This window comes from Ambystoma mexicanum, chromosome 8 (genome assembly GCF_040938575.1).
Source record: "Ambystoma mexicanum isolate Mex_15411 chromosome 8, UKY_AmexF1_1, whole genome shotgun sequence".
Lineage (NCBI taxonomy): Eukaryota > Metazoa > Chordata > Amphibia > Caudata > Ambystomatidae > Ambystoma > Ambystoma mexicanum.
The window spans coordinates 48,644,552-48,669,704 of record NC_090929.1 but is presented as its reverse complement, the minus strand read 5'-3'; the positions used below and the strand labels follow the sequence as shown (position 1 = coordinate 48,669,704).

The 25,153-nt window shown below is 48.0% G+C and overlaps 1 protein-coding gene across 1 annotated transcript in view; it reads right to left on the bottom strand.

Annotated features, from left to right (window-relative positions):
- Window positions 1–24,720, bottom strand: part of ASS1 (argininosuccinate synthase 1) — a 514,067-nt gene extending 489,347 nt beyond the window's left edge. Inside the window, exon 1 of the mRNA XM_069609263.1 lies at window positions 24,622–24,720. The gene's annotated coding sequence lies outside the window, so the exon portion shown is untranslated. The remainder of the gene's footprint in view (window positions 1–24,621) is intronic.
- Between the last annotated feature and the right edge of the window lie 433 nt (window positions 24,721–25,153).

Here is a 25,153-nt window from a genome sequence, read left to right as displayed (position 1 = left end):
CCATGCATAGTCCCAGCTCACAACACGTCTCTCACACCGTCATCCAGCAAGGCCGCAGTGGCCACGAGGACTATCCCCGCTGAGCACACAGCATTCTCAGTGCTGCCACAAGACACTGATCCAAAAGATGTCCACCTCAGCCAGCAGCAACGCCCACCCGTGCAGGGGCCACATAATGAAGCGGGTGCAGACAGGACCCATGCCACAGAGGGCACCTGTGACTGGCAGTGTGCCCCTCTTCTCTGCTTCCACCATGTGACCATAGCAGGAGCCCGGGAGATACCATGCTCCCAGGAAGGGGTGACACACCGTAATGACCTGCCTCCATCATGCTTTGCCCGCGTGGTGCCAGCACCAGTTTTCCTGCACGCGTCAGGAGCACACACAGGCTTGCATGGGCAGGGGAAACCTTGCCTCGCGTACATGGAGGCACTGGGTGGAGCCGATTTCATGGGAGCCAGGAAAAGACCACGCATTGCGACAGCCTATGGGAAGGAAGTCGGAGGTCATTTAAGCTGGTGTCAGTTTCGAAAGATACAGATGGGTAGACTAGCAAGATCATTTATTAGAACAAAGGCAAGAATTGAACAAAGCTATGGTACAAAGGGGAAGATGGTGATAGAAAGTCTTACACCCGTTTACAATCAGCACACGCATCCATCGAGGACCAATCAGTGCACGCATCCATCGAGAACCAATCAGCATACACCTCCAACATGGAACGAGGACCAATCAGAATGCAGATCCATCGAGGACCAATCAGCACGCGTATCCATCGAGGACCAATCAGTGCACGCATCCATCAAGGGCCAATCAGCACACGCATCCATCATGGAACAACGAGGACCAATCAGCATACACCTCCAACATTGAACAACAGTACCAATCAGCACACGCATCCATCGCGGACAAATCAGCATACGCATCCATCGAGGACCAATCAGTGCACGCATCCATGGAGGACCAATCAGCATACACCTCCAACATGGAACAACTCGGACCAATCAGAATGCAGATCCATCGAGGACCAATCGGCACACTACTCCATCTTGGAACAACGAGGACCAATCAGGATACATTTGATTCGAGGAGTGCCCATCACTGGTTGAATTGTCACCATGTGTTGAATCCCTAGCGGGATTCATAGCCTTGGAGGAGTGTCCCAGTACCCTTGGCTTTCCTTTCCCCCCTCTCCTCTTTAGCCTCGGCTTTTCAGAGACACACTCCTCAGGAACATGTCAGACATGGTTTCCTATCAAGACGATATGTGGGTCTGTGCGGCCAATGGAGAGAAGCACAATTACCGAGAGTGTATGAGAATTCCTGCAAGTGTCGAGTGAGGGGCCCATGGGGTCTGGGTACTTACCCACGATAGAGCACGAGGGCCCAGATGGCAGCATGGGGTCACCCTTGCTCAACTTCCATCTCAAGGCAGGGAACATTCACAGTCAACAAAGCTACGGATCCCCTGCCTAATAGAGAGAGCATAAAGGCCTCCCTAGGAAGACCCAAAGCCCTAGAGAGAAAGCAAACATGTTCCTCTACCCAGACCCAGTTTCCTACACTCAATACCTGTAGTATGCATCCTGCAGCAGTAAAAATGAAGGGGTCAGAACTTGCACCTCGTGCAGTTCCCAGCCCTCTGCTTAGCAGTGAGTGATACAAAGTTATTAACCCATAAACTACTGGCAGGGTGTCCCCTCCCAATGCCGAACCCCCCCAGGAAAGGGAGAATACAATCAAAGATAGCTGGATTGCCCAGACAAAGATTTGGTCAAAAAGAGACTACCAATCCCAGCCTGGTAACAAAGGTGCAGACCCTTACAGCACAGCACAGCACAGCCCAGGGGGAGGAGGCAGTGCTCTATAAAAACAGATTCCAGGAAGTCAGCGTACGGTTTTGGAGAAGAGTGGAGGTTGAGTCTGGGCGTGGAGTGAGCCATTTTACAGAGGAGTTGGAACTAGAGAAAGGAGTTTGGAGGAGAGTGAAAAGTCCAGAGAGTGTCCAGAAGAGAATGGCAATGGGGTCCATGCGGCTGGGTTAAGCCAGGCAAGGGAAACATAGGGGTACATGGAGGCCACTGTGGTTGGGTGAGGCCAGGTCAGAAGCATCTGTCCTGAATAGAGGCCTGGAAAGTGTGTGACCTGATCCAGAGTTTTACAGGAGCACAGCAATGTTTATGAGACATCAGGAGAAGGTTGTTGATTTAACGGGGAGATTGGGAGCCATCAGGAGGTTAGTGATCAGAGAGAAGAGGTTAGGTAAACATCACACAGTGGTTGGTAAATAGAAGCAGGTGGGTGTAACTGAAGAGGTGGTTGTTGACGAAAAGGAGGCAATTGTGAGCATCGAGAGAAGGATAGAAATAGTGCAGTGGAGGTTGGGAAGTATTAGTAGGAGATTGGTGGAGAAGACCGGGTGGCAGTGAGAAACCCTGAGACAGAGGATTTGGAGGTTGAAGAGGAGACTATTGAACAGAGAGGGGCAAACAAGAGCTGAAGGAGTCTTCAGAAAAAGGCAAGTGCAGTTTGTAGAGGAGACTAGAGAGGAGAGGTAATGAAAGGCTGTAAGGGGGACGGAGCAGTAGAGAAACATCAGGAAATGCTTAGGGAACATGAGTATTAATGATAAGGTAACTAGAACAGGCAGGTTATGATGGGCCCAGATGTCCCAAAGCAGTAGATGAGGGTGTGGGCGGGACGTAAGAGGGGGGAACAAGCACACTTCAGGAGGAACAAGCACACTTCAGGAGGAACAAGCACACTTCAGGAGGAACAAGCACACTTCAGGAGGAACAAGCACACTTCAGGGAGGATATTTATTTTATTCATTTAATTGTTTTCTATAACACGCTTAACACCTGAGTTAGGTTTCTAAGCGCAGATCCGGGATTCGAACCTCAGTTGCTCGGTGTGGTCTTGATTCCAAGACCAGCACGTTGCCCCTGTGCTATCCTTCGTCCTCCGGATACATTAGGATCAAAAAGGAGTTGGTGTGGGGAGACACCAAGACTCTGGTAGGAGAAGTTATACAGGTCCCAGAGAATCCACCCCTACTGTGTTCACAAGACACTCCTCGTGGCTCTACCAGAAACCACAGGGACAGATGCCCCTCTCATTCCGAGACATCTGAGGTGGTGCTGGATCCGCTACAGGTGGACAAGGTCCAGTTGTACCTCCCCCTTCTCATGAAGGTCCAAGAAGACCTTCAGCCAATGGTCCTACCTGGCAAACATAAGAAAGGGTGGGAGAAAACCCTAAACATACAAAAAGACTGAATTTAAGACCAGGTTTTAGGACCGCCTACAAGCCCGCAATCTCGGGGTACAGGAATGCCTGGAAAACCCACAACAGAGGGACAACTAGGACCGGTATTTGTCAAAGAGTTTTATTTCATTTCCAGAGACACCGCCCCTTGAGCTCCTAAGATGTTCCTGTGATCCCTGGAGCAGAATACCCATACTTACTAGTTTTATTATCGAGAGCCTCATTTGGTTAGCTATTTTGGTCACCTATGTGAATACCTACACCAAATAAATGACTCAAAGAAGCTTTACTGTGGTCTGGTTGATCTGTTAATCCCACCAGTCTGTGTGGTCCACTTCATTAAGACAAGTGGCACATGCAAGAATGTCAAGCCCAATATCTGGTGTAAGGTGTTCTGAATCAGGTGCCCAAATCATAGCCAGTCCAGAGAAACAAATACAGCTGGTGTCCTGTTCATCCATAATGCAACAGCACAATCACTTCTGGGCCTCGCTGAATATTAAGTATAGCTTGTAAGAAACGTCAGAGAGAAAACCAAGGCAATCCACACGCTCTTGAAGAAAGGTGAAAGTAGACCTCACGCACTCCCCGCGCCTGCATCCTCTCCATCTGAGCAGCACTTATATTCGCCATGAATGAAAGCGTAGAGGTTTATGCGCTATAACGATGCAGCGAGAAGTGCTACAGGGATGTGGGTCCATTCCCCAACACGATCATGGATCACAAACTCATGAATCCAAACCAAGAACAAGTGGAAGCAAATAAATTACTCCACACCCAGATTCAGACGGCCCACGCGCATTGAATCTATGCAAGGTCACATCTGGCCTCCCTCTTATGAGGACAACCTGAAGCCTCAATCCTTCTAGACCTGCCAGCTACACATGACATGCTGCCCTACAATATCCTTTCAGAAATGCCTGGGAGAGTCTGTTAAGGTTTCAGGTGGGGCTCTAGACTGGATCCTCACTTTCCTGAGTGGACAAAGCTATCAAGTTTGGTTCTGCCACACCACCCCATCTACCACACGTCTCCTGCAGCACCCTCCAAGGGTCCTCTCGTTGGCCGCTTCTCTCCATTGTTTGTAAGCAATCTTTAACAAAGGAACTTCATCTTCATCAATTACCATTACACATGTGTGCACTTAACAAAACAAAGACTAATGCAGAGATACGTTCAAGGGATGTCATTAACACTAAACCCACGCACATGATTCACTTTCTCGTGCACATTTTATAGAGGGCGCACTAAGGGTGCCTTAAAGCATCTAATAATGGAATGTTTGAGCCCGAATAAGAAGCAGGATATTTAATGACCCCCTGCCCTTCACAGGCAAAATAAACTTGTCCAGTAAATTCTCAGAATATGGGAGTGATTGGGTTTGAAAGAATCAAAAGCCACTCCAAGAGGAGGTGAAGAGAAACCATAACCTGTGCCAAAGGGAAAGCAGGCGGATCTACTGCACGGGGAGCACAAAACATGGCCTTAACAAGGACAGTGAACACAATGCCTTTCTGTAAAGTGTATATGGTTCAAAAGTTAACGCTGTTAAAACATAACAATATCAAAACACATAGACTACAAACAGCAGATATGCTCTGACATGCCAGCGACACCCTTTCCTTAAACATTTTTCAAAAATGTCTAGAGGCACAGCAGTTAATACCACTTAAGTCTCTTTGCTGCAGCAATCATTCAGGTTAGAGATGGTTTGAGATATGGTACGCAAAGCGAAAGAACTCAAGACCATATTAAAGATCTGATATTTAAATGGAATAAAATTCAAATGACATATTGAATAGAATATTTTATCTCTGAAGCAAATTTTATATAATAAAAACAGTAACTAGTCAAATTTAGGGACCTCTGCAAGAGGCACGGTTACAGAGACCTAGAAAATACTATCTCTGATTACACAGATAACATAAGAAGGCTTTGCTATAAGTATAATGGTACATTAGAAAGCCCTGAGTCCAGTTAATGAATGTTGATGTATAAACATGTAGTGATGAATATGTATGAAGATCTGCTGACAAGATACATCTCACATTCAACGATTCATGGTGGCCCTTTTTAACCTCAGGATGACCTTGAAAATTACAAGTAGCCTAATTTCTTGTTGATTCTAAACAAAATACATGAAGGATGAGTTGACAAGTTGAGTTCAAGATTTAGAAAGGATGGTGTCCTGAGAACACACTGAAACCAAAACACTGTGATGGATTTGAATTAAATAACTGATAGCAGATTTAAAGATTAAACAATATGATTAGCAAGGTTCTTGATATATGGCACCTGTGTAGGCGAGGAGAGCCTGGCTGGCTGGACACCTGCCGCTTCTAAGAGCTCCTTTCCACTCCCAAAACCGGCTGGTATGATATAAACATGTCTATGTGACGTGATCTCTGGGTGTTTGGGAATGCGCCTAAAGAAGCATTGAGGCACATCTAGAAGACACTCAAAGCATAAAGGAATATACATAATTGACAAAAAGTGAAACTTTGCATCATCAATGAAAGTTAGATTTGCGGTGTGCTGTTTGCTCGCACCTGGTTCCCAAGTAATCGCTCCTTCATAATGGGTGAGGTCTCATACCCTGGACCAGATTTTAATTCTGCAGCTCATCGGATCATAATGTCAAACCCTACATTAGGACCAACAAATACGCAGACGTATACTGCATGGGAGATTATAGCGATAACCAGTCTGGGACCTCATTATACGTCTTGCGATTGCACGGGGCTAGCAACAAATTTTAGGGTAATAGCCAGTCCTACAAATAAGGGGTCTATGGGCCACTTTTACTCCCTAAAAATAGGCAAATACTGCCAAAAATTAAAATAGGAAGTAAAAATACTCCCAACAAAAAATAGGAAACAGGCACGTAGAATCTTGCGCCCCTGGTTCCACGCGCACAGCTCCATGGATTATAACGGCCTGATAACGGAAGAAGTGAACATCTATCTTTTAAAGTGCATAAATAACTGGGAAATAATTATTCATTAAACAATTCAGTTTTCTAGTTAAAATATATTTTTTCTCGCTTATAAAATACTCTCATTGGGAATTCGACTTACATTTTTACTTCCTAAAAAATCTTATTAGTCCTAACTTTAAAAAATAGGGAGTAAAATACTCCCACTTCCATATCTTATCTGGAGCACTGGTAATAGCTATTCCCCATTCTGGAGCCCCAGAGGACTCCACTGACGGCAGGTGGCACTGCATGACTCCATTCTGCCTAGTTCATTAACTGCCATTCCAGGTGGCAGCCACGCCTCCCCTAACAGCCAGCTGTTTCCTTAAACCCATAATTGAGTGGAGGGTGACATAGAACAGGTGGTATTCAGCAATACCACCTGTTTTACTTGCAATGAGGCTTTAAGACTCTCATATGTTGTGTGGTATCCAGACATTTTAATCGTGTGAGTAATAACCAAGGAGAGGATCTGCACCCATAAGAGTTTCCTTCGACTGCAAGCGGCCTTCTGAAGACCCATGGCGGGCACCAATGCACACCATTACACATGACCAGAAGTCACCCTGAAGCATCACCCTTCAGTACTTCCCAGCTATCGGAACCATAGGCTATTTAAGCAATGCAAGTGCTTCAGGAATAGACCTGTTCGCCATAACAATTGTCAGGGACTTACTCCCTATTTTTCTTAGTGCTTTGGATGACCAAACGTGTTCCTAAATGCTGAAACTTTGGACCTCATTACGAGTTTGGCAGTGCAATAAAAAATGGCGGTGGCGCTGCTATCATCAGTTTTTTGGCAGCAACAGTATTACCGCTGTGTTTACCACACCATGGAATTCCATTACTTTGTCTCCAAAAATCGGCAGAGTTACAGCGACCGGATAAATCCCGCTGGAGTCCTATGGACTCAGAAATCGGGATGTGCACCACCCTAGCACCAGTCGTAAACCCATGGCAAGATGACAGGAGTGAGTGGGCGTTGCAGTAAATGATCTTGGCAGTACATCAGCCGGTTTACCACCGAATTACCACCAAACTCGTAATGAAGCCCTTTGTATTCCGACCACCTATATTCTTCATTGTGAAATGATAAATAAGTGGGGAAATCATACATTAAATTGGGGGGATGTTCAGTAGCGAGCCATGGGTTTGTTCAACACTTAATTCTTTATATGTGTCTGTCAACTCCTAATCTTTTTTTCTGGGCATTAGATTTTGTGGTGTGAGTGGAGTGTACAGTGGAATCGGATATAGCACTGCGTTGGGCCATCACTGATTAGCACGACTACCCACCAAGCTACGCCCTGAAACACGACACCGGGACTGCCTTATCTCAGTTACGCCCCCTCTATATATCTGGCTGATCCTTCTAAAGTGCTTGGAAGAGTGCACTGTAGATCCAAGAGGAGCACTAGAGTGCATACTTTCTTTCCTGGCTAGCGCGACAAAGTCACATGGTTTAGGTGAGGAGATGGAGGCCGGGTACCGCCCACCACTCTGTGATGTGGGGCCAAGAGAAGGCAAGGGATGGGGTCCCCAGATTCCCCATTGCTTCCCCCCAGCAGAACCCAAGGGGCCACACAGCACTGCACACTGGTACTCTGGGAAAAAGAGGCATCCAGAGAGGGGAAATAAACAGGACCAGGACTAGGCCCAGGATCCTCAAACCAGAAGTGAGGGAAGCTGCCTGTCAGCCAAGCGGGAAGACGAAGCAAGGACCCACCCCAGCCCGAATCAGCCTTTTTCCATTTGTATTTTGCATTGGGTTTGCATGTAGTGTATACCTCTCTAGGAAGCAACAGAGTGATGTACATGTCATTGAGGGTAACATATGAGGTAAGGGGTTGGGGGGGCTAACAATACGTGGCACAGGACGTTGAGTACAAGATGGATCGATGTGATCCAAGAACACCAGGATCCTCGGTGACACCCATTGGTTGACTAAGGTGTACGTTCTCGAGTTCTTCTCTGAACTGCAAGCGCGTCGGCGCGGCCCAGCTTGCCCGTGGGCTGGTGTTCCAGTAGGCAGGAGGGAAGCAAGAGAAGGCCTGTTTCTTGTTTTATTTCTTTGTGTGGCATAAAGTTCACTCACCCAACTCTTCAAGAACCCCCCTGAATCCTTACTCTTTAGTTATGCCCAGGACCCTGAACCTTCGCCTTTGACCTAGCCCAACTTCCATCCTTACAGGCATAACCATGCGGTAAGCCCCCGCATTCCCGAAAGCCCACTGAGCTTCAAAGTCTGCTGGAATGGCAGTGTCTCTGTGAAGAATGGCTGTCTAAATACCTGTGCTGAAAACCCCCCATGAAGCTTTGCTCGTCTTCTCGTCCTTCTCAAGACAGGCTAGCTAAGACTGCAAGACCCGAGCGCCGGGTCCATCCCCTTCCAAACAGCAAATACTCAACAGTGCTCAAATGTAAGGAAGATCGGTATGCGAGTACCTCTGCACACCCACAGCACAGTTCTGCATTGCCATGCCCCGGAGGCGTGTCTATGTAATTGATAAAGCAACCTCCATTTAATGCCAAGCATGGTTGTTGAAAGGCCGAAAGCGGTGGCAATATGGAGCGAAGAAGAAAGCATGTCAGATCAGAACCCCCCAAGAAAGAACAGAGTGGAACAGGAGAAGTAACTGGGGGCAAGAAGGCAACCCAAGGTATGGGAGATTTGGCAGAGGAGTTTAGAAGGCATGTGTGCCTTTTAGCCAATCAGAAGGCAGGTAGGGGTGGCCAAGTCTCTCCTAGCTACCCATGTCGAGCTGGCGTGTGGATGCGTGATGGGAGGTAGTCTGGAGAGTATACAAGCGCAGGAGACTCATTATGGCTCCAGCTAGACCGAACGTTTGTGGTGGGGATAGCAGAAGTGTTGTGCGATGTGTCTTAAAGTAGTGTACGATAGCAGATGCATGTGTCCGTGCCTTTGGCTATCATCCATAAGCATGGAGTGCGATATGTGCCCGTGTGTCCTGGCTGGTTTCTTGGTTTCATAGATGTGGCATGTCAAATATTAAAGAGAGTGAGGGCAAGCCGACTGTCCTCAAACAAGCTGGAATTACCACCTCATGATTTCTTTGAAAACCTCTCATTCATCTGTCCATTCTAACCTGAGCCCTTGGTTGATTTGTAATTGGTGTTGTGAAATATAACTGTTTGTCCGCCATTTTGTATGTTTGCATTTAGCCAATACGTAGGTATGTAGGGGTGTCCCAAGTCCCTGCTAGACACCCCGTGTTGATCTGGCATGTGGATGGATGCAGAGAGGTGGTCTGGAGAGTATTTGAGAGCAGGAGAGACATTATGTGTGCAGCTAAACCAGATTTTTACTGTGTGGGATAGTGCATTCTAATGGCAGAGGTGTTGTGCAATGCGTCTTAGAGTAGCGCGTGCTATGTCATGCACTGTTTGAGATTATATGCAAATCAGTGACGTAAGGTTTGCTTAACGCTTTAGCAGTTTGCACGTAAGGATAACGCACAGTGAGGTTTAAAAAAACACAAACAACTGATGGAAAGTGCCTCCCACTCCCCCAGTCACAAGCGTCTCAGTTCCTGTGTTTCTACTATGAAGAACTCAGAGACATCCTCACCTGCACAAGCGCTACTAAAATATGACCTATAAAGAGGTTAGCATGTGATACACTAGAATGAAACTATGAGGGATGACAAGTTCCACACCTGGATGGAATAGTGAATGATATCGGGCATCACACCTTGACACAATTGCAAGGACAGCAATGCCAACTAAATAATGCACTAACAACTTCAGCCCTCCGCATACACCTCTCAAACTCTAACAAACACAACCACAAGCCTAAATACAGCAATCCGCACAAACTTCACTACATTGCAACAACAAAACAAATCACACATAGACTTGCACAACAGCGCACAACAGCACACAACGACTGCAGACCATAAAACACCCCAAGCCCAGCCAACGGACCCATTGGGCTGAGGCTGCCAACAGCACATCACTGCTCTCTTGCACTTTTCCAGCTTATTCCCACTAACTAACCCCCCCCTTTTTCCCTTTTCAGAGCCGCCAGAGCGCCAGGGGACCACTCTGGTGGTGATAGTGCGCGGTACAAATGTCCTTTAACATTAACGTAACCCCGAATGTGGGCCATTTAATCATGCCCCTGTAAGCAGGCCTCACAAGTAGCCTTTAAGAGCATCAAAGAGAGCAGGCATATGAAGGCAAAGGCCCTCATTGTGGGTTCAGTGGCAGACAGGCGGTAACTCTGCTGATTAACTTCCACACTAGTTTAGTGTTACCTCTCTTGGTCCCGTGGCATTAATGCAGCATGAGGAGTGGTGGTGAGGTGATGTAAACCCACATTTCTGGAGTCCATCTGCCTCCAAGGGGATTTTTGGAGGATGTGCCACGAGCAGTAATTCTCTGCTGTAAATACACAGAGTTTGGGGGGTAAAGTGGAAGATCTCCACTTTACCTCACAATCCATAGTATGGTGGTGCGGTAATATGCCGGTAAAGTATCAGTATCAGCATTACTGCCATTTGATTGCCATTCTTACCGCACCGCCGTACTTTTAATGAGGCCCGGGAGTTCCCAAGCACTAAGAAGTCTGGGGGCTAAAATACAGCACCACAGGGAGGCTTTTGCCACTATGAACCCGACACCACTACAACGCCCCAAAAAGCTGGGATCCCCACGCACCATGAGACTCTAAGACTAAACTCCAACCACCACAGAGAAGTCTTCACCACTGTGAAGCAGATAACTATACTGGACCCCCTAAAGGGAAGCCCAAATCATCTGGAGACTAAAACCACCAACGCAAGGGACCACCACTACATGTACGCACAAACAGGAAATACAGTAAGAACGTATGACTCAGAAATCCAGCTCTGCCAAATATTCCAGGCAGAGAATCATTCCACCCTGGAATAGCTACGCCCCAGGGACAGCCTTACTCCTGAGTTAACTCTGCCTTGAAACACCAAAGGCCACGGAACAGCTCAGACTCTGCGACAGCTCAGACACTGGGAGCTCATACCCCTGGGATAGCTCCCGAACCCCTGGGCTAGCCCTCGACCCCTGGAATAGTGTCACACAGGGGAGTCGCTAGGTCTGGAAAAGACCCGGGGCTACGCTGATGGCGGAACTGTTGGGACTGGGGGCTAGCTAGCCTTTTGGCTGTAGCTCCTGAGATTCTATCCGGGGCTACAACCAAAAGATCAGGGGCTATGTTGCTAGGTCTGGAAAAGACCCGGGGCTACGCTGATGTCGGAACTGTTGGGACTGGGGGCTAGCTAGTCTTTTGGATGTAGCTCCTGAGATTCTATCCGGGGCTACAACCAAAAGATCAGGGGCTATAGCCCCTTTAGCCCCCCCCTAGCAACGCCCCTGGTGTCACAGCTGCCCGCTGGTCCTTATGGCAGCGCTGGCACTGGGAGAAGAGATTGTTACATTTAGTGTGAGTAGCTCAACGCACGTGTGTGCCACTACGTTCTTTGATAAACGGTCTAATTTACTTCAAAGATGGCCGCCGGGAGTTGGGAAAGTCTCATAATGTCAGCTAAACCACAACACGGGTGTGTTGCAATCCTTCCGCTCTTCAGCCCCAGGGTAAGACGCTAGTGCCCTCATTGTGCATTGATTCTGTTTTCTCTCTGTGCTTTTTCCTGTCCGTCCTTCTATCTAGCCTCGCGGCTGGCTGCTCTCCCCTCGCGGCGTTTGGCTCTGCCACTGCTACGATCATCCTTATCCGCTCCTCCAGCTCTGTATGTGGGTTTTGTCTCCCCTACTTACCAGCATTCTCCTTGGCTAACTTCCCCGCTGGAAGCTTTTTCCTTGCCTTTTGTTCTCCTGTGGGATACAGTTCTAGTACCGCTGCTGTCACGGCGTTCATATTCCTCCCTTTGAGACCGCAATCTGCAGCTAATCAACAACCGCTGCGTCCCTTCCTTTGTCCTTGTGTTTCTTTCTTATTGATTCCTCCGGGATCACTCTGCAATACTTTAGATCCGTGGCCTCACAGTGCTGTCACCCGCTCAAGCCATACTTTCCAGATGGATTACACGTGCTAAACACGGACGTCTACTGCTACATTGAGAGCTTCCAGTTCAGAAGGGTTTTATGCCATTGGGCTTTTCCCTCAATCTCCCAGGACACTTCCTGCCAGGTCACCTCAGTGTCCCACCCTTTGATATCCAAGGCGGTCACTGTGGCGGCAGGGGACGATAGACCCTACCTCTTCAAGGACCGACTTCGGGACAAATCAAAGACCAAACAAAAGAAGGAAAGAAGCAAGACGTCTCGTAAGGATTCCGGATCATCCAATTCAGGTGAGGATTCTGAGAGTGTGCAACGCCAAAGGAAAAATACAAGGATGGCACAAATGCAGGAGTTGATCAACGCCTTCCAGGGCTTATCAACTTAAGTACAAGCATTGAAGGCAGAAAATGACACTCTGAGATACATGATAACGGCAAGAGAAGCCTTTCCCTCTGATGCCCCCTTAGGAGTTCTAACTTCTGTAAGGTTTGATGGTATCCCTGAGAAATTGAAAGAATTCTTGGATGCCTGTACCGTCCATTTCCTGTTCCGGGAAAACACGTTTGCTTCAGACAAGGCAAAGATCGGTTTCATGGCCAGTAACATGACGGGGAACGCCTTGTCCTGGGCTACTCCACTGGTAGTAGCAGGTAGCCTGGTGATCGCAACTTTCTAGACTTTTACAAAAGCACTTAAGGACATGTTCTAAAGGCAGGAACTGACCTTTCACGCCTACGAGTCTCTATTGGACGTAAAACAAGGGGATCAAGAGGTCCTAGCCTACGTGACCACGTTCAAGAGATTGGCTCAAGAATAATCTTCTCTCATCTTGGGTATTCCCTGGTAGCGATATCATAAGCCTCAGCTCAACTAGGAAAAGAACACAGCACTTCTAGCCTCATCGACCTGCAAGACCCACTGCTACAAGACCGAAGAACTTCTTGGATCTCGTCTTGCTTCGGTTCTAGGACCAGTTCTCCCCAGTCTCCTCATTCTTGAGATCAGCAAGATTCCAGAAGAGCATAGAGAATTTCTCAAGGTCTTCGGGGACAAGATCCCTCAATAGCTGCTGCCTCATCATCCGGAAGATTGTTCTATTGGAATCAAACCAGACTCGGTGGTCCCCTTTGGTCGAATGCATTCCTTGTCAATGCCAGAGAAGGAGGCTCTATGCACTTATTTGGACAGAAATGGATCAAACGGTCTCATCTGTGAATCCAAATCTCCTGCTGTGGACTCTCTCTTTTTTTATCCCCAAGAGGGATAGCGAGGAACTCCGTCCTTGCATCACTTTTAGAGGTTTGAATCAAATCACCGAAAAGGACTGTTACCCTATGCCCCTCATCAATTAAATACTTGAGGCGGTCCAGTCGGCTGAAGTCTTCACCAAGCTCGATCTGCGAGGGGCATATCATTTACTGCGCATTAAGGAAGGAGACCAATGGAAGACAGCCTTCCGAACTCTATTTGACCATTATGAATACCAGGTCATGCCCTTTGGCCTGGTAAACGCTCCAGCAATCTTTCAGAGATTCATGGACAGGTTATTTTCAGACTTCCTCTTTCATTATGTAATAGTCTCTCTGGACGACATCCTGGTTTCTCTCCTTCATTGTCCATCCATAGAATCCATCTCACAGAAGTTTTGTGCAGTTTATCAAGAAACAATCTACTCGCAAAACCGGAAAAGTGTCTGTTCCAAGTAGGACAGTACTGTATCTTGGATTTGTTCTCTCCCAACATGGAATCCAAATGGGCCCAAGAAAGACTTCACCCATCCAGGAATGACCAGCTCCCACATCAGTTAAAGAGGTGCAACGATTTCTAGGGGTGGCAAACTTCTACCGAAGAAGACGGTTCTCCCTATTACTCGCCTCCTAAAGAAAAACGTTCCATTCAAATGGGATAAGGAAGCGAATGACTCCTTTAAGACTCTGAACGAAGACTTCTGCATGGCCCTGATTCTTAGTCAGCCAGATCAGCCGAAACCATTCATCGTTGAGACGGATGCCTCTTTCGGGGCCCTGGGAGCTGTCTTAAAACAACAAGGAGAAGATGAATTTGAACACCTGCTGGCTTTCTTTTCTCGCACTTTACGTCCCAGCGAGAGGACTTATTCCATCATTGAAAAGGAGCTCTTGGCCATCAGAGAAGCCTGCACGGAATGGCGCCACTTATTACTGGGATCCCTCCATGAATTTGAGGTCTGCAAAGATCATAAGAACCTATAAGTATTTCAATGAATGGAATGCCACAGTTCCCGCCAAGCTTGTTGCGCATACTTCTTTTTGCAGTATGGGTTTCGTATTACCCACATCCAAGGTACACAAAACACTATCAAGACAAGGTGAGGAAGTCCACGAAGATTCCATTTTGAAGGAAAAGATTTTGGGCGATAAGACCTTTATGCACACCATCACCTAATTTCTTGATCAAATCAGAGAGGCCAATGTCACTCCGGCTCTTCCCGTGTCATTATAGGATGATCCTCAGGCCTCCCTTAAAGATGGCCTGTATTTTCACCAGGATCGTTTGTTGGTTCCCACATTGTCCCTTCAACAAAAGATCTTGTTGTGGGGACACAGCAGTTTATCTGCTGGCCATAAAGGGTTTTCAGCTACCCTGGAGTTGCTAGCCCGCATTTTATGGTGGGCATCCATGAACAAAGACATGAAAAAGTATGTGGAATCATGTCCTGTTTGTGTGGCTAACATGTATTCCACTTCCAAACCCATTGGTCGTCTAGAACAAGCTCCCGTAGGCCCTTGCACCCACATTTCTTACTTTATGGTCGACTTGCCACCTTCAAGAGGGAGAACTGCCATAATGGTGACTGTAGATGCCTTTACTAAAATGGCTCATTTTACACCTTTACCAGGAGTTCCGGCAGCTTCTCAGATGGCAACGGTTTTTCTCAAGGACATCTTCCGCCTTCATGGATTGCCAATCGCCATAACAACCGGCAGAGGTTCCCAGTACATGTCAAGGTTTTAGAAGGCCCTCTGTGAGTCTCTGGGAATCGACAGAGCTCTTTCTTCTGGTTACCATCCCCAAACCAACAGACAAACAGAACGTTTAAATCACACCCTAGAACAGTATCTTCAATGATTTTCTACCAATGCTCATCACACTTGGTCTGAATTGCTTCCCATTGCGGAATTCTCATACAACAACACCACCCATACTGCAACCTCCATGAGTCAGTTCTTTTGCCATTCAGGATACCACCCAAAATCACTTGCTTTGATAGCTTGCGCTCTTACCGATGTTCCAGCTTGCAGCGACTTCCTAAAGACCATACAAGACAACCACAAAACACCTTATACCCAACTCTTAAAATCCAAGGAGTGAAACAAGAAATATGCTGACAGACACAGTAGAGGCAACCCCACATGGGAAGTCGGAGGCAAGGTATGGTTGTCCACCCAGTTCCTTCCTAGATGGATACATCCATCAAGGTTTTCTCCATGTTACGTGGGTCCTTTCAGCATTTCTGAAAAGATAAATCCGGTAGCATTCAAACTCAAATTACCTACATCTTGGAAACAAATACACCCAGTATTCCATTCGTCACTCGTCAAGGAACACAAACCAGACACCTATCGTCGTTCCATCAAATCCAGCACTCAAGCTCCCCCTTCCGATTCTGCTGAATCCGAAGTTGCCATGATTTCTGATTCCAGGTATTATAGAGGATCTGTACAGTACCTGATCCACTGAAAAGGATATTCTAGACAAGAGGGCATGTATTGGATTTTTGGACTGGTGTTACCCTACAAAACAATTGCAAACACTCTGGCTTTTAAGCCAATTTTTCTCGGAAAGTGTGCTGTATAATGCATTAAAACACATATTTATATCTTTCTCCTAGTGCAGTGTGCGACATACCGCTGCAGCAGCACGTTAATGCATATTGCGCAAGCGTGGTAATCTAGGCCAGCTCAGAGTGTGGCGCGACCCATGATTTGATGCCGAGCTGGGGAGGGTGGCCCTAAGCAGGGCTCGCAGGGAGTTCCCAGATTTTGTGCTACACCACCGTCTTGGCGCAATATTTGCTTTTGAGTTTCTGCACTCACACTGAGCAGGTGAGACTATCTCTGTAGCTGCTCATTCTCTGCATGGGAAGAATATTGAGAAGGCCCTAATATGTATTGAAGGCCTGGAGAAGTCATGCAATGGTGCAGTCTCGATTAAAACAAACAATATTTGTAGGAATAGTAGGAATCAAACCTTTGTTTAACATCAACAGTGCAGGTTGCCCAGGGTCTGCAAAGAAACCTGCATTTCAAGGTGCAATTGTGCTTATTAAACTGACCGCCTTTGGTGGATTATTTTCAGTAAATATAGCAAGACGCATGTTTATAGCGCTTAGAAGGCATTCAGAAATAGTGCAGTTTGGTTTGGGTTACGGTGGGATTGTTAGTATCAAGTTCCCCTGATCCTCCTGCATTGGCCCTTATGCTTCAGGCGAGTGGCTTTCCTTGGACAGGGAAGCCAGTCTCTTACATGGCACTGGCACAAAGACTGTCCTTGTTTATGTATACCACAAGCCTGGGGCGAGGAAGCATTCTAGCAGGGATCACATGAGTGGCATATTCGGGGCAAGGGCAGCTTTCTGCTTCATATATGACTCCCATTTGTTTGCCTCAATTGGCCAACTGTACCACAGGCACTGATACCACCCTGGCGCTATGCCTGTGTGACCCATTGCAGTACACACTGCCAATGTGACTGGCAGGTGCATGATGTGTGTATGTGCTTGTTGGTATTGTGGAGGTAACCCCCTCAAAGCCATTCACATGCCAGGTGCTGAGTGTGCTCGAGGAGAGTAGCTGGCACGTGCAGTCCTTTCAAGGACTCATTCGAGCAGTGGAGTAGCTTTGCTGAAAATGTGTGTGTGAGCGGGGGGGGGGGGGTGCATCTAAATGAAAGGACCCCTGCCAAATGAGTTGGACAAAATGGTTTGCCACACAAGTTGGGGGGGGCAAACACCCTAGTTCCCCCCTAATATTACACCCATGCACCCTGGGAGGTGGCAGCTCGATAGTACCCAGGTTCGACAGCCTGCATGGCAATGCCCGAAGTCCAACCCAAAATGCCACGAGGGTCAGTTTTGTTGGGCAATGTGATGGGCACAGGGGTGACGGCGACTGGACACTATTGGGTGGCATACGGGTCATCTGGGGTGCTGGCAGCCATGATGGGCACAGGGGTGACGGCGACTGGGCACTATTGGGTGGCATTCGGGTCATCTGGGGTGCTGGCAGCCATGATGGGCACAGGGGTGACGGCGACTGGGCACTATTGGGTGGCATTCGGGTCATCTGGGGTGCTGGCAGCCATGATGGGCACAGGGGTGACGGCGACTGGGCACTATTGGGTGGCATACGGGTCATCTGGGGTGCTGGCAGCCGTGATGAGCACAGGGGTGACGGCGACTGGGCACTATTGGGTGGCATACGGGTCATCTGGGGTGCTGGCAGCCGTGATGGGCACAGGGGTAACGGCGACTGGGCACTATTGGGTGGCATACGGGTCATCTGGGGTGCTGGCAGCCATGATTTCCCACTCGCCATTTCTCTTTTTGTGTGGGCACCAGTGACCGTGACATGCAGGCAGGGTTGTAACGGGAACCAAAAATGGCCCTGGACTTTTTTCCACGATTTCCCAATATTGACATGTCCTGGACGCTTTTAAACACGCCCGTAAATTCATCCCACCCAAAAGAGGCAGAATTCCACCGGGAAATCGCCAGAGTCTTATTTACTGGACATTTGTATGGGGCCTATACACAGGTGTTTCCAGGCATAAGTGTTTCCACGAGACAAAAATGTGTGGGGGCTGGGGGGCTTAGAAGAAAAAACAACCATAGTGGTCGTACTAGGCCTTGTGACATTCTTACCGTGCAAGTGCAAAGACAAAAAAGTGCAGGGGAGGGTATATAGGAGGGTACACAGGTGGCAGGGCAGGGCAAAGGGTGGGAGGGGTAGAATTGCAGGAGTGGGGGGCTGAGCAAGTGCTACGGGGGGCCACTGAGGGCAAAGTGCCAGGGGAAGGGGGAAAGGGAAACGAGTGCGATGGACAGGGTGAGACCAGATCCAGGCTAGTCTGGGGAGGGTGCCCAAGGGAAAGTGCTGAGGGGGAGTTCTCTGTAGGCCAGTCCACCGCTGCCCAGTGTGCAGAGGCACACTGGAAAATCTCAGGAGTTCCCTACAGGCCGGTCTACCGCTGCCCAGTGTGCAGGGGCGGCCCACCAGGAAACCACCAAAGTTCCCTCTAGGCCAGTCCGTCCTTGCCCTATGTGCAGAGGCCTAATGGGAAATCGCCAGAGTTCCCTGTAGGCCAGTCCACCCCTGGGTGTTGGCATGAGTAAGTCAAGAAAAAAAATGACTCATGGTGTGCAGTATATCAGTGGCCGCCATTACTATCTGTGCCCGGCGCATAGAGCTCTCTCTCTCTCTCTCTGCTCCTTCTCCCACTCACTATGTCTCTTTCTCTATTTGATAAATTCCAGCATACATTGTACTTATAATAAAAACATTACACCTATCCTACTGAGAAAGCACATTATCAAAACCTAGAATGACTATACATTCCTAGATGGACATTATAATACACTGGTTTTGTACTCTTTTGAAATACCCCTACGAGAAAGGGGACAAATAGCACCATTGAGGTTTACAGCCTGCTTTACATAATTTCAGAGCATTTTGGTAACATAAGCACCAAGGATATTTATATTTGACAAATATGTATGTGATAAAAATGGTTATAGTCTTGAATCACTAAGTACACCATGCACGCTGATCTTGGAGCTCATTTCATTTTCCACAAAACCCACCCACGCATTAAAGTGTTTGTAACCATGAACCATTTATACTCATTCAGACAGTGCTGGGATGACCGCCTGACATCTGTTACTTCAGAAGTGTCATTTGGAGAGGTAATGTTTCCTCTCGCATGCGCAGCACACAATTTGACTGCCTATTGCATGGGCAGTGCCCGGTGTGCATGCCTCTGTACAGATTTATCGATGCAGGATGAAGCAACCCGCTTGCCAATTAAACCACGAGTGAGGTTTTTTGAAGAGCGTTCCTTAAGAACTAAATCACTCTTGTGAAATAAAAATGATGTCATATTTAAGGATGGCAATTTTTACAGAGGAGAGAGTATGGCATTAACGGAGTTGCCCAAGATCACATTCTACGTCTAGGATGAGGTTGGGATTTGAGCCAAAGTCTGCAATGTTTGCACTTGATCAAATTGTTTCACAGTTCTTGCCTTGCATCAAGGTGTAATTGGGAATGTTTGAGTTTCAAAATCTAAAACAATACCTTTTTCTAGACCTGACTTGGAAAGTGCACAAATCACAAAGTAAACCATCAGGACAATATTTTACAAAGAAATCCTTAGAACGTGTTGCACAAAAAGATAATGATATTTTCTTTCTTTTTTTTAATCAAGTGTTTTGGTTCAGACATAAATTGTATAAACCTTTCACTTGCACAAAAAGGCAAAATGATCACACAGAAATATTTTTAAAAAAAGCATTTTTACATACAAAATTTAAAAGAAAAACAGGAGGACTCATCAAGATTCAGAAGAACATATCACATCAGGGCTTATAGCACACTGTTTCCTCGAGTTAGTAAGCACCATTATAATAGCGAGATTGTGTTCAATAACAAGGCAAGGAAGCCACACAAAGCCAAAATCAGCAACTGTCCCTAACCAGCCATCAAACTGGTCCAGGTAAATTCATTGACAGTTTCCATCCCCAGACGGGTGGCTCTTTCCTTTTGCAAAGATGGACAATCAGCCACCAGATGTTTAATGGTCTCTTTAATAAGAGTGTTTTTCAAAATCTACAGCTCTGGCTGCTGCTGCCCCGTGCCCACTTGCTAGTCCTTTCCAAAGTAGGGATCTGATTTAGCCTAAAACATAGGTAAATAGTCCTGCGTTTGGGAGAGGGAAATATATGAATCTACCTGGAAAGTTCTTCTCTTTTAGCGAGGAATTAGCTGTATTCAGCATGCCTCCTATATGTGCCCACCTGATCTGAGGAGATCGCCCCCAGTCGTATTTATGTAGCGTATTCTTGACCATGGCCAGATTGTAGGAAACATATTTTTGAGATCACCCTATCAAGGCAAGTGTCTCGCTCATTTCCACCTTGAATTTAGTAATGGAGGCCCCAGATTCTCTATGTTGCCCCCCTCCGCACCAAGCTCTGGTAAAGAGATATGGCTGGTGGATTGAATAATTTGGCGTATTCTGGGATTTTCCTCCATTTTGCTCTTGTGCCTAATGAAATTAGCCCAAACTCTTTCCTTATTACGGCATTCGGTATAGATAGAGATGGATAATCCAAACATTTCCTTAGGAGAGTTCCCTGGATGGAATTAAGGAAGTCCCCCAGGTCGAAGAGGCAGAGATCCAGGCCATAAACCAAGGTGGCCTCCACACTTGAAAGATAGTATTGGAGCAGAGGACTGAGCGAGAAGTGACATCATTGTGAGTAAACACTCTTCATTTTTGCTAGCAAGGGCAAGCTTTTCCACCTAATGAGAGTTTTCCAACTCTCCTTGGAGTGTGTGTCGGTAACATGGTAACCAGGGTCTCTAATATAGTCCACCCTTTCGTGCGGGTTGCCGCCAACCCTGCAATTGATGATTTTTGGGCGTCTCTTGTTCGAAAAAAGAGTAACTTTTAACTTTTGACCATTTACTCTCAAGGTGTTTTTAATAGCTTATTCAAAGAACAGAATCAGTTTCCTCTGGAGCCCCATAGGTGTCAGATCAAACAAGACCACATTGTCTGCAAAGACAATGCAGTCTAATGACACCGAGCCCAGCTTTACAGAGTTGGTAGTGCCCCCCTCCCAGACACAATGTAAATCGACAAGGTAGAGGGTGAAGAGGGTGGGGGCCACCACACACCTGTGCCGCAAACCATGTGCTAGCAGTAGGGTCCGTCATGGCTCCCTCTCCAGTCAACCTCACCCTAATGGTGGTGCTGCCGCGTGCAGCAAGGCCAGCAGCCGCACCAGCGATAAAGGGAGATTCATGCCCAGGAGTTAGTTCCAAGGCCTTGCTCTACTTACTGTATCGACGGCACTGGACATGTCTATCCATGCCATATAGACAGGGCCCACCTTAGATTTCTTAACCGCTACTAGTACATGTGACAGAGCAAAGGCATTCAGGGCACTTCCCATGCCAGCTCTGAACCCCGTCTGATGCTCGGAGTACAGTCCCTTCGATGTTATAAGGCCCGTAAGCCCCCTTAGCAGGAGGGTTCCGAAAATAAGGCTGGAAGAATCCAGCAAAGTTATCAGTCTGAAGTTGTGGGGTTCTCTTCTGTCTCCTTGCTTGTGGATTGGGATTATTAGGGATTCTCTCCATGTGGCCAGGACAGTAAGAGTCTGGTTTACGTGACTGAACAAATCTCTCAGCGGGGCAGCCCATATTTCTGGGGTGGATTTAACTAATGCTGGCGGTATGCTGTCCGGGTCTGGGGCCCTCGATGGTTTGACCATAGTATGTCTTCAACCTGCCAATGAAGGGACCTTTGTGTCTGATCCAACAAGCTTGGCCAGCTTAGTCTCCCCCTCATCAGGGGGCCTGGCGTATTTGGTAGTGATGTACCCTACCCACTCCTTAACACCCCCCCTCATGATTTTCCAGGAGTTAACTGTATCCTTCGGGATAAGGGTCTTGATCACCGTTGGATTTTGCTTGATCAACCTTCCGCGCCCAATACGTCTTAGTGTGTTTTTATAATGGGCCATGATTCTTTTCGTATCTTCCCTAAAGGTGGAGTTATCGGCGCTTTTTAAATGAAGTTCTAATCGCTTCCCTCTTTGCTTGTTTTGCCATTTTTACTTTGAAATAAAATGGATGGTTATGTTGTTTACCTCGACTCATTTGTCCTCTAGTGGTGAGAGACTTAAGACAGTCCAATACCGTAAGGGCATAGTTATTTGCCTTTAGCCTCTGTCCTCCCATCTCTATTTTCGATCATTCTTTCTTCCATATATCGCTAGATGTGCGGTAAACTCTAGCATTCCACTTTACCGTCCTCCACCCTCTTGCTGGCGAGAGGAAAGCAGTCACGTTGGATGTGATTGGTTTTAAGAGGAAGATGCAATGTCAGGGTTATCGGTAGGTGATCACTGCCATGACTCTCTCCCTTTGTTAGGGGGGGTCACAAAAGTGGGCCAGATCTTCAGAGACGAAGAAGTGATCCATCCAGGTCTTATTCCCTCCCCGAGCCCATGTGTAGAAATCATTAATTTCCTCTTGCCTTGGGAGACGTACCCGAAGATCCATTGCTCTAAATGATGATTTCACGCCACACCCTGTGGCACAGAGTGTAGAGCGGCCCACGGTATTCACCAGTCCCCCGTAGAATGTGATGTTATACACACAGAATCCAGGTCTCCTCCCAGAACAATACGTTCAATCTCCCGCCTCCCGGACCAGTGCGTAAACGAGAGATCTAGCCCCCGCTGTAGGTCTGCCACCTCAGTGGCTGCATGGTCAAAGTAAAGATTGCCAATCAGCAGATTCACTTTTGAAGTGGGGAGGAAAACATTCACAGCCATGAGGTCCTTAGAGTGCCCCTCTATTTCATGATGCACATAGTCGCAGTGTAAGTCTCTTGCGACTGTTAGTCCTCCTGACGGCCTCCCTTGTTGTCCCCTAGTGGCCACTTTGTTATAAGCATAGAAGCCTTCCAACTCAAAGGCAGTAGTGGCCATAGCCTCCTGTAGCAGTGAGACCCCAGCCTTCTTTAGTTCTAGTGCATCCAGACTCTTCAGCTAAGGTACCTGCAAACGCTCCACGCAGTCAATGTTAAGGTCCTTTCCTCAAAGACTTGCTTGCTTTCCCCAGCCACGCCCATTCATCAGGGTTCATTTTTCCAGATGTTTACTGTTTAATGTGTTTCCTGGTGTAGGTTGAGGCTGTGGGGGGGGGGGGGAGGGGCTAGGAGAGCCTCTATTTCCTCCGGTCTGCTTAGTTGTCCTAGTTGATAGCTGATGCATTTTAGGTTTTCCCGATTGTTCCAGACCCTCTGTGCTCTGAGGTTGGAGGCGTAGCAGCAAACCCATCTTTCAGCCCCCTTTTTGGGGAAACCCACCCTCAGGATATCCTCTGATCTCAGGGCCCTCAGTTGTGGGATTTCTTGGAAGCTTTTTATTATGTGTCCCCATTCAGGTGCACTGTCCCACAAATGTGGGCATTCGATTTCCAACTCATGGAGGTGTCCTGAAAAGAATCGTTATTTCCCGAAGGCTACGTGCCCCAGGATACTGATGGGTGAGATGCTTAGGCTAATATCTGGGTTTACATACTACATTTGATTTTTTAAAGATGTAAATGCAGCCAACAAAAGAAACCACGATAAGGCCACCTGTGTATAGTCATTGTTTGGCACAGACTTATGAGTGAAGAACATTTGAAATTCTAGAATAAAGCAAATGTTTTCTGTAAAATAAGCTGAGCCGACATGTGGCAGCCGTGCACAATGCCAGTCATGTAGTCTGTAGTGCCAGGCGTGCACAATGCCAGTCATGTAGTCTGTAGTGCCAGGCGTGCACAATGCCAGTCATGTAGTCTGTAGTGCCAGGCGTGCAGAGTTCCTTAGTGGCAGCCTTGCACAGTGTCAAACTTGCACAGTGTCAAACTTGCACAGTGTCAGCTGCGGGCATTGTCCGCCGTGCTCAGTGTCAGCTGCGTACAATGTCAGCTGTGGGGAGTGTCAGTCTTACGCAGTGTCCGCACTGCACAGTGTCAACTGCGCCCAGTGCCAGCCGTACACAGTGTCACCTGCGCGCAGTGACAGACTTGCATAGTGTCAGCTGCGGGGAGTTTCAGCCTTGCACAGTGTCATCTGCGCGCATTGTTAGCTGCGCGCAGTGTCAACCTTGCACAGTGCCCGCTGCGTACAATGCCAGATGCGCGCAGTGTCAGTGTTGCACAGTGTCAGCCTTTCACAGTGTCAGCCGCGCGCAGTGTCAGCCTTGCACAGTGTCAGGTGCGCGCAGTGTCAGACTTGCACAGTCAGCTGCGCGCAGTGTCAGACTTGCACAGTGTCAACCTTGCACAGTTTCAGCCGTGCACGATACCCCCTGCGCAGTGTCATAAGCGCAGCATATCTCGCCAGACTACCCCTACGTAACCCCAACGCCCCCCTCTAGCACAGAGCCATCGTGCAGGATGGCAGCTCGGTACCTGGTCTCCCCTTGCGTGCGAGGGCCATGCCCGCCCCTCGTCCCAGCACCTCCTCCCCTCCCCCGCCCCCGCCCTCACCTCCACCGGCGCACACTGCGCATCCCTGGCCGGGAGTCCTACCTGGAGCTGGACGCGAGGACTCGGGGTGTAGGACTCGTGCGCGCTGCCGCTGGAAATTAATAGGTAGGAAGTGGGGCGGTGTGTGACGTCACCGCCACTCCCACGGCCCTCCCACTCTTCTACTCTCCACTCCCACCCAGCGGCTTCGACTGACCTAGACTCTTAGAGGCACCAGGAAGACACCTCCCAGCCCCTCCCCTAGGAAGGAAATCAAAGGGGGACATTCCTGGGGACGGGCAGTTAGAGTGGCGGGGGAGGGGCGTCTTGAGAAGGGCCACACGCAGAATAGACTCCGATAGCCGACGTGCATGTGAGGTGATCTCCTACGAGCGCTGGGGACAAACCCACGAGAGCCAGGAGACACCTGCACTCTCGCAGAGACATGCAGACTGTCCCCAGGCTGATGCCTCACAGAGAAATGCAATAGCTGTCCCCAGAGACCAGTCCAGCAAAGCTGCACTCTGCTGATCACCCCAAGAAACACGCACACTGCCCCCAGAGACCAGTGCAGCAAAGCTGGACTCTGCTGATC